Source organism: Aythya marila (assembly GCF_965140915.1).
Source record: "Aythya marila genome assembly, chromosome: 2".
Classification (NCBI taxonomy): Eukaryota; Metazoa; Chordata; class Aves; order Anseriformes; family Anatidae; genus Aythya; species Aythya marila.
Window position 1 is genome coordinate 93,112,530 of NC_139043.1, and position 12,960 is coordinate 93,125,489.

The window sequence follows — 12,960 nt, forward strand, 5'->3', positions numbered from 1 at the left end:
CATTGAGATGCAGGGAAAATTGTCCAGTAAACAGCTTTCTTGTACTGATTTGGAGCTTGTGGGAAAGATTATAGTGTGAGCTGGAGGCTGCCACAAGAGAAATGGATTATTACTCTGGGAACACTTACATCAAGAAGGGCCCTTTTACAGCTGAAAGAGGCAACCTTTTACAAAGAGCTGTGTTCTGTGAACTCCTTGTCAGCTTGCTGAAAGTGCTAACTCACTTACAGCATACAGGTCATTCCTCCCTAGAAACACAGGAGAAAAAGCTTTAGCGTGCTATTTGTGACTTCTTCTCCTTGAATGTAAAGATGTTTTCTACAAAATGACACCCCGTCAAAGAAAAACTAAAAATCAGATTTAATGAGACAGATGGTTTAGGGAGGCAGGAGAAAAGGGGTGGTTTAAAAGACATCAATGCTACATTCACTGTGGCTTAAACTTTCAGCAAACCAGCCTGCATGGTTTGGATAGGATGGGAGTAGTGACATTTTCCAAATGAAATCCAGTTCTGATAAAACTCAGAACTAGCTAACAAGGTCTCCCTGAGTTTTCCCACTCCTAAACTCCTACTTTTCTTCCTATCATTTTCAGTGTTGTAATAAAATTAAAAGCCTCACAAAGGAACATTTTAAATTTTGTTTTTGAAAGATTCTTTTTTTTTTTTTTTTTTTTTTTTCCTTTAAGTCAAAGAGAACTATAGAATAAATTATTACAAGGACTTTAAAAGGATTTCATTTCCTTGAGCATACATATGCATTCTGCTGCAGCATGTCCTCTCCCTCCCAGTGTAGCCATTGATCCACAGCTTTTATAATGAACTCTAATAACAACTCTATTACTGCAAGGCTCCTGATTGGCTCAGGCACCCACAAAATTAGCTACAAAGAAGCCAGCTTGTCAATATTAATTCCACCACAGAGATTACTTGTTATGGTAGAACAAAGGTGTTTTGGCTTGGGCTGAACAACTTAACTCCTTGTCTCATAAAATTTAAGCTGCTATTGATCGCCTTCTTCTATTGTGCTGAAGGATTAAAAAAACACGAGCGCGCGCGCACACATGCAGACAGACACCAGTGTGCTGAATCACTCTGATGCATTCTCCTAAACCACCAGCTCCCCCCCTCCCCCCCTCTTCCTTTCCCCTCCCTGGCTACGAAGAATCATTCAGTAACATGAAGCAAATTAAATCAATGAATTCATCCTAGCAGATGGGTGCTTTAACAGTCAGTTAGCCTTTAGATAATTGAGGCGTTGACTCTGGAATCATAAAATGGATGGCTCGTTTGTACATTTTACTGAAATAGATCACCGAGGTTAAATAAATGAAATCCCATTTGTCAGGCGGTAATAAATGGCCTCCCCTTCTGCAAACAGCTCTGTTTGGCCTAATAAATACAGGGATGTTACAGTGCTCCTCCCTTGATAGGGTTATGGCTTAATGAAATGGTCTTTCCTCTGCTTGTTTTTGCCTCCTCCTGCACCGTGTGATAAGTAGCGAACCAACGAAGCTTGTAATTACAATCTTACAGAGAACCCAGCCAATCTGTATATAAATCTCACCATCCAATTACAAGATGTAATAATTTTGCAGTCAAGCTGGTAATGAGGTCTAATACTCATGCATGTGATAATCCCCCCTGGATGCTGACTCTATCAGATGTTAGCTTTGTAATTATACTGGCAGAAAATCATTATTTCATGTTCAGCAGAAAAATGAGGTTGGTGGGAAGTTAATTTTCTCTATGCTCTGTGAAGCATAGACAAAATTTTAATGATTTAATCATTATGGTTATCCCTTTTGCAATTGACCTGCGTTACTTCTGTAGAAACATTGGCACATTTAAAAGTCCCTGTTACCCGATAAAGCTTGCCAGGTATGCAGCTTTTAATGTAAGAATAACTGTATACAATTAAACTATTAACCTGCTTGATAGGGGAAAAATCCATAGTTTTTATGTTTTCATTATTTACACGTAGGATCCAAGGGAATGTTTATGTCCAGTCCATACTGCGATAAAAAAGGGTTCTTAAAGAAAGAATAAAGAAAACGGCTATAATTAGGATGTAAGCTCTCAGAACAAAACAGCAGGTTCACAGTGTTCAGAATGGTATTTTAGCTGCTCAGTAATCTTTTGTTCCTTTCCAGTGTAAGAGACATTCATGAGATGTTATACCTCTTCACAAAGAGCTTATTATACATAATCAGCATTTTTCACAAGAAATAGTTTAGAGGAATCACTTCTGATAAATATTTTTAATTGTTCTTTTTCTTCTCAAGTTTTTCTTATTTCTGTTTGTCCAGCCTGCTACAGGGAAGGACACAGTAAGAGAAAAGTCACAAGACTGAGATGGGAGAATGAGAAAATAAACAGTAATACAACCCAACACTACAGGGATGTCAGTAGACAGGGCAAAAAGCATCACATATTGCCAATTCGTAGCAACTAAGGTATTTAAAAATAAATTGCCTCAAAAGATCCCAGGTAAGACCAAGTCAAAAAGGTGTGCTCAACCTTTCTTTTTGTCCCTGTCTCTCTGTTTTAGAAGTGAAGTTACATATCTGTTAATGAACTTAATGAAAATGTCATCAAATCTTTTGTGCAGGGATCTCAACTAAAGACTGGAGGATATATATCCAAATGGAATCATAGAAACATAAAATGTTTTGTATTGGAAGGGACCTTCAAGATTATCTAATTCCACTCCCCTGCAGGGACACTTTCCACTAGACCAGGTTGCCCCAAGCACCATCCAACCTGGCCTTGAACACTGCCAGGGAAGGGGCATATGCAATTTCCCTGAGCAACCTGTTCCAGTGCCTCACCACCCAATAGTACTAAAATGCTTCTGAAGACACAAAGATTTATAAATGTAACTCTACTGCTTATAACTTGTGATTTTGTGGCTATAATGTTTGCTTACTGGCTAACATTGTATGTATGCATATATATTAAAATACATATCCGTATATATATCCTGTTTCTCTGAGACGTTTTAAAAACAGTAACTCAATTTTATCTTCTGTAAATATTTTCACTGTTCCTTTTGAAAAAGCAGCAGGATTAAGACCTGTGCTGTACTTCAGCTGATGAGTTTCATGTGGGCTTTATATGGTACATCTGGAGGCTTACCAAAATGCAACCTCACTAATATATGATGTATATAAAAGTTTGCCTAGCTTTACTGCTAGGCTTAAGTATAATATAGGCATGGAGCTTTGGCCTCAAGACAAAGGCATTTATGGGTAATGTCTGGAGAGTGGCCTGCAGGTAGGTACAATTTCTGAGTCCTTGGGATGTGGTTTGTTCCACCTAACCTCAGATTTGTCTGTCCACACCTAGGTGGATCATCTAGAGTCCCTTTATTGCTAGTGAGCATACCTGGGCTGTGAACCACTTGTCCTGACTGAAACATCTATCTTTGGAAAAGGTGAATTATGTCTCAGAAGTACCTTTTTTTCCACTGACTACAAAAATAATAATAATAGAAAAGAGCACTTAAGATGTTGATGACTACTTTGTAACCCTGAAAAACTAGTTGAAATAAATTCTGCCCTTACTTCCTTCATGAATCCAACCCAAAGTGACTCTGGAGAAGGCTTGGAGTCCATCATGTATTATGTATTAAACTCTTAATCTAGTGATTTGAAAAAAAAATTAATTGACAGACACAAACCCTGATCTAATTATTGTTCTGAGCCTTAAAAAGGATTATTTTTTAATGAACCCTTAACTCAAAGCGCATATATATTTAGACAATTTATCAAACCTCTTAACAAGAAAATCCTGACATTAGTTATGGTGGTTCCGCTGATACTCCATTCATTTTCTTCCTGGAAAAGAAGCAAGATGGTGATGAGGAAAGCAGATGACCTAAAATTAATTAGTTATTAAGAAGCAGCAAAGACCAAGGGACTTGAAGAGGAACATAATATACTAGTTGAATGGACAGTCCTTTGCTGACAGACCTATTGTGCATAATGTATATTGGATGGAGTTGCTAGAAAGACTTAATGCTTTGCTGGATACTAAGTAAATTTCACTTGGTGGAGAGATAAGGGTATTATTATAGACAGCTGAGTCCAAAGTAAGAAAAATGCAAGTAAAATACTAGGCTGAGATTGATATGGAAAGTAAAATATGAAATGCCATTTAAGTCAAAGACCATTCTTTTCTTAAAATATTTGATTTCTTTCAAGCCATGCAAGTCAGGGTTGCCTTTTTTACCAATGTTATCATGAATTTGCCATATTCTGTTTTTTGTTGTTGTTTTTTTTTTAGACACATCCTTGAAATCATGCTTTTTAGTAATGTTTCTAGATTTCCTTAAAAACAAAACAAAACAACAACAACAGCAACAACAAAAGAGATATAGCACCATCAATATGTTCCATAAACAGTAGCTCTTGTAGATTGTCGCTTCCTAGAGATTAGTCCTGCACTTTTTTTACTTCTGTAACTACAGTAACCCTTCTTGTCTGCATATGCCCTCTTCTGTTTGATCTACTTATATATCTGACAGGCAAGTAAGTAACAGAATGTTTGAGGAGTAGTCTTTGGCAAGGTATTTGCTGACTGGAAGGCCAGTGCACATCTTCTGTAAAGCCAGCTATTTACAATCTTGCAAAATGGGAACGGACACTGCTGCTTACTTGCCTTTCCCTGGGAAAGGTCAGTGAGTGCAAAATGAACTGTACAAAATTGATACAACTGTTTAACTTTTTTTTTCATCTGAAATATTTGTTTATATATATAAGTATATATGTTGTGCAAAACACTATGAGTTGTACAGCTGAATCTGTTGTCCTTAACTCATGTCATTAAAAGCTCTTAACTTTTTATTTAAACAACTAGGCCATGCTTTTCTCAATGAGGTAGAATTAGGATTAAAAGTCATGTGAGTTTTAATGCTGGCTAGAGAATAACTGTACAAAATTGCATTTATGCACCATAGATTAATTTATAGACTGCAGACAGACAGAGTCTGGGAGAGTTAGGACATTGGATTTGAATTCAGTAGGGTATTTTAGGTGTTGCATAAGTACTGTGAAGTTTGTTAATTGTACTTCCTTCATTTTTGACATGAAGTATTGAAGACATGAACTTGTTTTACAGGTCTATTATTAAGTAGATTTTTGCTACTCAGTGAGTTGTAAGAAGCAAAAATAGTAACTCAGCTTCTCATTTAAATTCTGCAAACTGTTTCTATCTTGTCTTAACCTCTCTGAAAATAACAGAGGAGTCATGTAAATATTGGCAATGTCTAAAAGCAGAACATCTGTGCTTTTTGATGTGGACTGCAGTATTGGTTGTTCTGTGGTCAATCCATTAGATCTCTTGGAGCTTTCTGATACTCTTTCTAGAGCATCACGGCATCGAGACATATGGAAGAGTCCCAGTTCATCAGATTGCACATAGCTGATAGCTGAACTGCCTATAAATTTGCATGCTATTTTGTTAAAATAGAGATGGTTTGGTGAGCCAAAGCAAACCTAGAGAAACAATGGGCCATGACAGAGTCCTTGCATGAGGTAAAATATCAGGTAGAGCGGTAGACCGCTTCTTAGTTGCTCTTATCACAGTCTCTGCCTGCATTCCCTGACACAGACTGACTTTTCTCCTACTTGACAGCTCTACCCTTTTCCCTGAGCATAGTAATCCCCAGCACATCAGCTATTTGGGATCCCTGAGCCAAAGAACTACACTTAGTCACATCCAGCCATGTTCACATCCTATTTCAATATGGACTTTACCTTCAAAATAGTGAACAAGGTGATAAGAAAGTGCTCCTACCTTGCAGAGGGACAAGTGTCTGTGGATTCTTTGTGGACTTTGCTTTACTCTTCCACCTTTTCTTTGTTCTGTGACTCTCCTGTCAAGAGTCAAGCTGCACAGATGGAAACTTGGCATACAAAATTCTGGAAGCTCTGTGAAACAGCCTTTGATTTTTGTATGGGTTTATGAGAGAGAAGCATAATTCTATTTGAACATAGTTAAGATTATATGTGAGCAAATCTAATCACTAAAAGCATTTTCAGGCTCAACCATGATTTCATTGGGCAACTTCTGACAGCTGAACCTATTGATTCCTAGTGTGTTTTGCACAGAAGAGAGGAAGTCCTTTTATAATGGAAGATGTTATTGAAGCTGCATATGAAGGGGTTAATTTATAAAAAGGCACTGGCTCTTAGTAGTTGCTAGGTAACATTGACCTTTTCCCAAAGGCTGTGTTCAACCAATGAGGGTGTTTCAGCAGAAGTAATGATTCTGGCTGTGATTCACTCAATGAGTTTGTGGTAAACTATCCTGCAGGAAAGTTGGGAGGATATAGCTTTGGAACAAGCTGCCATACTACTCTACCTATACTACTCTTCCATCCACATTTCTCACTCTTCTTCTTCTTCTTCTTCTTCTTCTTCTTCTTCTTCTTCTTCTTCTTCTTCTTCTTCTTCTTCTTCTTCTTCTTCTTCTTCTTCCTCTTCTTCTTCTTCTTCTTCTTCTTCTTCTTCTTCAAATAGGTGGGTGAGGAGAGAGAAAAAACACAGTTCTCTAATTTGCCCATGAAACCATATCATTATGTTTGCAAGTACTACCTGGCCTCCCCTGGAGACTGGGAGCTAAAATTGTGAGCACCCCTTTGTGCTTGTGACTCTAGGAAGTCCCAGATTATAGTCATGGAGTTTTCTCTTCAGAGTGATCAAAAATAAAAGAAGACCATCTTCAAGGTGATTACTGAAACATCTTTTATTTAGAATGAGTTAGAACTTCATAAAGCAGTGAATTTTTAACTGAAGTTTACTTTTGTCTCCAATTACATGTCAGTATTTTATCTTCAGAATTAAAAGCATTGCTTAGAGTTATTTCTTTAATACTACCGTGTTTTATTGTATTTTTAAGAGAAAATGAAAAAAAGTGCTTGAAAATGTGTGATTTTATAGGTACACACCCAAACTGTTTGTAAACTGATAAGGAGACAAACCTAATGACAAGCAGCATATTTAGCTCTGTGACTAAAACTGATTTATTTTATTTTTAAATAAACATTTTTATACAGAAAAAGGTGCATAGATTTCATCCTTATGGGCCAGGGTAACTTACATGACAACTTGTTAAATCGATTTTATGCTTCTTTTAGATCTGCTATTCAATTTTTTAAAGTGCAGATACCATGGCAACCCCCCTCTCTCATATGGAACGTATGCTGCTTTAGAGATAAAGAGCAAGTACATGCAAAGATGGAACACGATGACATGTAAACTTTTTTTTTTTTAATATATATGCATACTTTCTTGGATGAAATAATATGCTACACAAGCATCTTTTCTCTCAGTTGTAATGTATTTTCTTAAACAATCATATTTTGTACAATTCAGTTAATTAATCTCTACCTCGTTTTATAAGTAACTTAGAAAGAAATTTCACCCTCTGCTTTTCTGATGTTTACGTGCATGTAAGTGTATCTACACATACATATAGCCATAGAATTATTCATATATTTACATTTGTTTTAATTTATAATAACTCCTTAAAGACTTATGGTAACATCTGTATCTTTACTTATTTTATTACCATTTCTTAATATAAAACAGTTTTGTTGTTGTTTTGATTTTATGAGATAGGTTCATGGCTATTAGTATTAATTATTTTTAAAAGAAAAGACAAAACACAGATGAAGCATCAGTTCTGAGAAAAAGCAGGAGGACCTATATATACTTAGCTGTCTTGGTGGTTATTTAAATTGTCTGGACCATAATTTTCAAAAGGAGGATTATGTATTAGATTACTCCACTGGATTATTTTTTTTCTAAATAATTCACTTCAGATGAGTCTGCTAGGGCACAACATTTTTGAAAATCTGTTGTCTTATTTGAGTTGCTTTAGAAAGAGTTGGTTTTAGGTTCTGAAGTATTGTTTGTACCCCAAACAAGACAATTGATAAGGGAAATTGCCATTTCTTTTAAACAAAACCCCATTTCTTCCTGCATTGCATACCTTGTTTAGATATAAGATATACTTGAAGTTTAAGCTTTTTTTTTCTTTTTTTTTTTAATTGATATATATATATATATTTAAGCCTGTTGCTGTGATGAAAGAAAGACATGAAATATTAGTAATATGCCAATCAGTTCACTGTGCACTCATTTTGGGTTCCTTGGATAAGTTAGTTCAAGGAATGGGTTAAAGCATTTTCTAGATTTTAAAGCATACCACCTAATCTGGAAACCGTTTTCCTAAACCTCAGTTTTGTCATTCCTACCCATAAAAGTCCAACACAGTAACCTCTTATGCCACCTTCTTGTCAATTATACTTGTCAATTATACAATTATTACTTTCACATGCTTGAAACACTAGAGGAAGGAATGTTATAGAGTCTATTGTGCTTTTTCCAGTTTAAACATCATTATTACTGGCGTTTGAATATTTTGTCTTTACTTAAATCAAGCACACACAGATGCATTCTTCCCTCTCATATTTAAAGACTTTATTTTGCTGCGTTCTTACCACTGTGGTACCATTTGGCTGTTACCCATTTCCATCTGCCTGTTTTCCTGTGATTATTTTCACTTGTTGACATTAAGTTTTGCCAACTGACATTTTTCTTTCTGCAAACTTTGATAGGTTTGAAAGTTTAGTTTGCTTTTGATAAGCTACAAAGTGTCCACGTATAAAAAATATGCTTGTAGCTGCAAATCTCAAAGGAGCATACTCTTGTAAGAGATTGACTAGAAATAACAAATTGAAATACAGGCTTTTCCTTCTTTTTCTTCACACCTTTCTGCTGGCAGTGACTGAACCAACTCCCATTAAAATCAGAAATCCCATTGATGATATTAGGATGTACACCAGACATCTGAATTTTCACAGGAATTCACAGTGGAAATTCCAAAATAATTAAAGTTGCTATGAAAAAGTTAATTCTGTTTCTCTGAATTATATATAAAAAAATCCCTGTTTGTGTTCGAGGGGCTTGGATACTGGAGTTCATGTTCACAATGATTTTTCTTTGTTGAAATCAATTTGCCTGTACCTACCACTTATGCTTTAACAAGAACGTAATGTGATGGTGAGAAAAAGCGTGGCGTATTGGGATGTTCCTCTGAGTGCTATTCCCTGAGGCAGCTGCTGGAGAGTATTGAAGGGTGGCTAAATCAGCATTGCCGACTTTTTTCTTTTTTTTTTTTTTTTTTTTCTTTCTCAGAGACCAAATGCATAACCTCTGTAATGCAAATTACATTTAAGCAGCTCTGGGGACTGAATATGGATCGGTGCTTTGGCAAGCTTGGCTTTCTTTACATGGCCACAGAACTGTGGCCAACTGTAATACACATGATTGTTTACAGATAAAGCATTGAGTTTGCTTTATAATTCTAAATGACAGATCAGAATTAATTTGTTCTTTACTTCGGTTTAGTTTTTATGAAATGATTACTTTCCAAGAAGGTTGCAGTATCAGTACTGAAAACCAAGATAAAAGTGCATCACTCACCTTATTCTAATAAGTGCATGTTGAAGGGTTAACTTAAATCAAAGTACATTCATTAAAACACATTCTAGACAAACACATTTATAAATATAGTTAGTGTATCTTCTAGCTTTCCACTTCTGAGTACACCACTGACTAGAAATATTAAAAAATATTTTTTACATACCCTTTCAAATAGTGATACCTTCAGGACAATACATGAACCACAAAAATCTGCAGGTGTCAAAGGTATATTTATTAGGTATCAGCAATTATTATGAACTTCGTAATGCAGCTATTAGGAATGATAAATAGACTGTAATTTGTATGGAAAATGTATTTTTAATTCATAAATTTTAGCAAATAATCAGGAAATAACACTAACAATAAAGTTGTGTTATCAGAGATAGTGTTATCTCTGCCATCTGAGATATGATGACACTGAGATAGTGTCATCATATGGAGATGGCAGATATATTTATATTCTACATTAAAAAAACTTTTTGCTGACTTTAATTTTCACTTATGGGAAGTAGTATTATTACAGATATTGCATATATTTTAAATTTTTAGATTAAGTAAAATCCCAAATTAATTTTTTTCATTACTGTATTTAATAACAATTTCCTTGACAATATTTTATTAATTGTAGTTATTTGTAAAATAATTCACTTATTTATGTTCCCAGAATTTACTTATGCATTAAATAAATACTTTCTCAAAGTAGACCTGTACTCCCTTCTCATACAGAAATCCCAAAGAACAAACTAAATTAGCTGCCAGATTCAGATTTGAGACAAACAATTCATAGGTTTCAAGCATAAAGGCATTTCAGAAAATTGTGCTATGGGCTTGACATATTTTCATCTCTTTTCATACTCCTATTAAACATCATACAAATATATTTTACTTTGAGGAAAGACCTGGAAGTTAAACAAACAAACAGAAACCACAAACAAGGAAACAAAAACACCCCTCCAAAATACTGTTGAAGAAGTTTTACACAAGGGTGTGGACATCACAAAATAGTGCAATATTTTTCTTCATTTCATTTTTCAGTAAGGTTTCTGTGTGAGTATGTATAAAAAAATAGCACTTTACATAAAAGACAGAATTTCTTTTAAAATAATTATCAGAGAAAATATTTTTTTTTCAAAATGTGCTAAGTGATAAGCACAAAATGTGCCAAGTGATATTCTTATAATTCTTTTTTTCATCCATCATTATCTGTTTTATAAAATATGATTCTCAGTAATGCCAATATAGATTATCCTTAACACATCTTATCTGAATATTGTTTTAGTCTATTAAATCTAATATGTTTTAAATGAAAATGGAATGCCAATAACAGTAATTTAATTATCCAACTCACTATATTTTTAATAGCAGTAAAAAAGTAGCAATTAGAAATATATCTTCTTCAAAGTTAAGACTTATCTTTAAATAAAAACTTGAATAAATTTCTGATTTAGGAAATGAGCATGAAAAACCTTTCAAAAAATGTACATGTTCCCATTAACTATCATTTAGATGTTGTCAATCAAATCTGTTTGCATCTGGTACTGATGCCATGTGAAATTTATTTATTTAAACTTTCAGTCACACATGGAAAGTTTTGCAGATGGTGTCTCTTCTCATCTATTTTTTCCATTCCCCCCCCCCCCAAACGCCAATTCTTACTCTCTCGACCCCCCAATTTGATTCCTTCTTCTTCTAAAAAAATAGATCTAATCAGTAGCATGTTAAACAAGAGGGGATCTTTTATGCATTCTGTGTTAGGACAAGGAAAGCATCGCTGTAGATCACTAGAATAAACAACTCAGGCTGATTCAATTACAATGCCTGGGCCAGGCTTTTATCTGCTGGTGACATCATTTCAATCAAAATGTAAAATAATACAATCCAATAGATGCAAGAGGGAGAGATAGGACACAGACTGCTGCACTTAGTCATTTAATAAAAAAAAGTGGAAGAAAGCTCTTTCTGACAGGCTGCTAGGACTTCCATTTCCAAAACTCTATTACCTTGTATAATAGTATTCAAAAGAATTGAATGCAGGAAATTGTCTATTACTTTTTATTAGTAGAAGCTGTTATGTAGGATACAGCCTACTGCACTATTTTTTCTTTGTTCCTTTAATTAACAAAAGCATGAAATCCTACTATTGGCAAGTACTCATTCCAAAGCTTCTGTTGCCTTCTGTTTTTACTGAAAAGGTATTTTTTTTTTTTCCTTTTCATTTCTCTGTCTTTTTTTTTTTTTTTTTATACTAAAAAAGTAATTTTTTTTCCAAGTCACTGTAATCTAAAGTCGACCAGTCACCTTAATGGGCTAGGAGAGGGTAGAATGCAGATATATTTCCATAGCCATGGAATCCTTTTTAGAAGAAAGTTTCACATTTGAGTTGAGGGAGAGTCAGATTGTAACCATGTGTAGTTTAGTGCCAGTCTTCTGACTGTTTTATTTACAAGCTGAAATTTGGCCTTACTTAATTTATTATCATAGGAAAAAGATAAATTGATACATGTCAATTTGATAAATGTACAGCACAAACAAACATATTATTTCTTCAAGCTGTATCCTTGATTCTGTGACATTGTCCGTGACAAAATTGGACAGGACTTTGTAAATATCATCAATCTGGTCATCCCACATGATGCTCTTAGATTTTACTGACGTAAAACTAGTACACCTGATTTCAATGAAGTGTAGTTACAGAGACTTCTACATTCATATATATAATATACCAGAAAGCAGATATGAAGAGTAAAGAAATTATATGTCAGTGCTTTTACTGTTTAATTACATATATAAATCAATCTCATGAGGATCTTAGTAACTTTATTAAATTCTAACTTCCATAGCTAAATTTTGATAGTGGCTGGTGAACAGGGTCTTGCAAAGGTCAAACAATGACCACTACAGCAGTGGTCAGCAGTCCAAGTGGCTAATTGCAGATGTTGTCCAAGAAGATGGAATTGTTTAAATGATATTTTTCACCATTTGCTTTACTAATGCATTATTTTTTTAATTATTATTATTCCTTCTGCATTTAGAGGGAGCAAATAGTCCTAAAGAAATATGAGGTCCTTGGCAGTCTTAACAACAGTCTTCAGAGAGACATTGACTTTGTATCTTCTTTTGCCAAGGAAGAGGTTTCTGCTATTCAGGATGACATTATTATTTTGAACATGTGGTAAGCATGTTCTGATATCTGAAAAGGGAAGTGATTTACTGATCATGAAGTAATTTACTGTATTGGAAATGGACTAACAACTTCTATAATCACTAATCACTGAATAATTTTAATTCCCTCTTTCAAAATCATCATATTTTTAATTTAATTTAATTTATTATTTTTTTTTTTTAGGATTTCTGTGACACCAGCATTTGTGTGCTGTTGCAGTAGGCTTAGAACACAGCAGATAGCAATTGTGGTCAGAATCAGATCACCCACCTGATGGTGGGTCAAGACACACAGCACCTAAACAA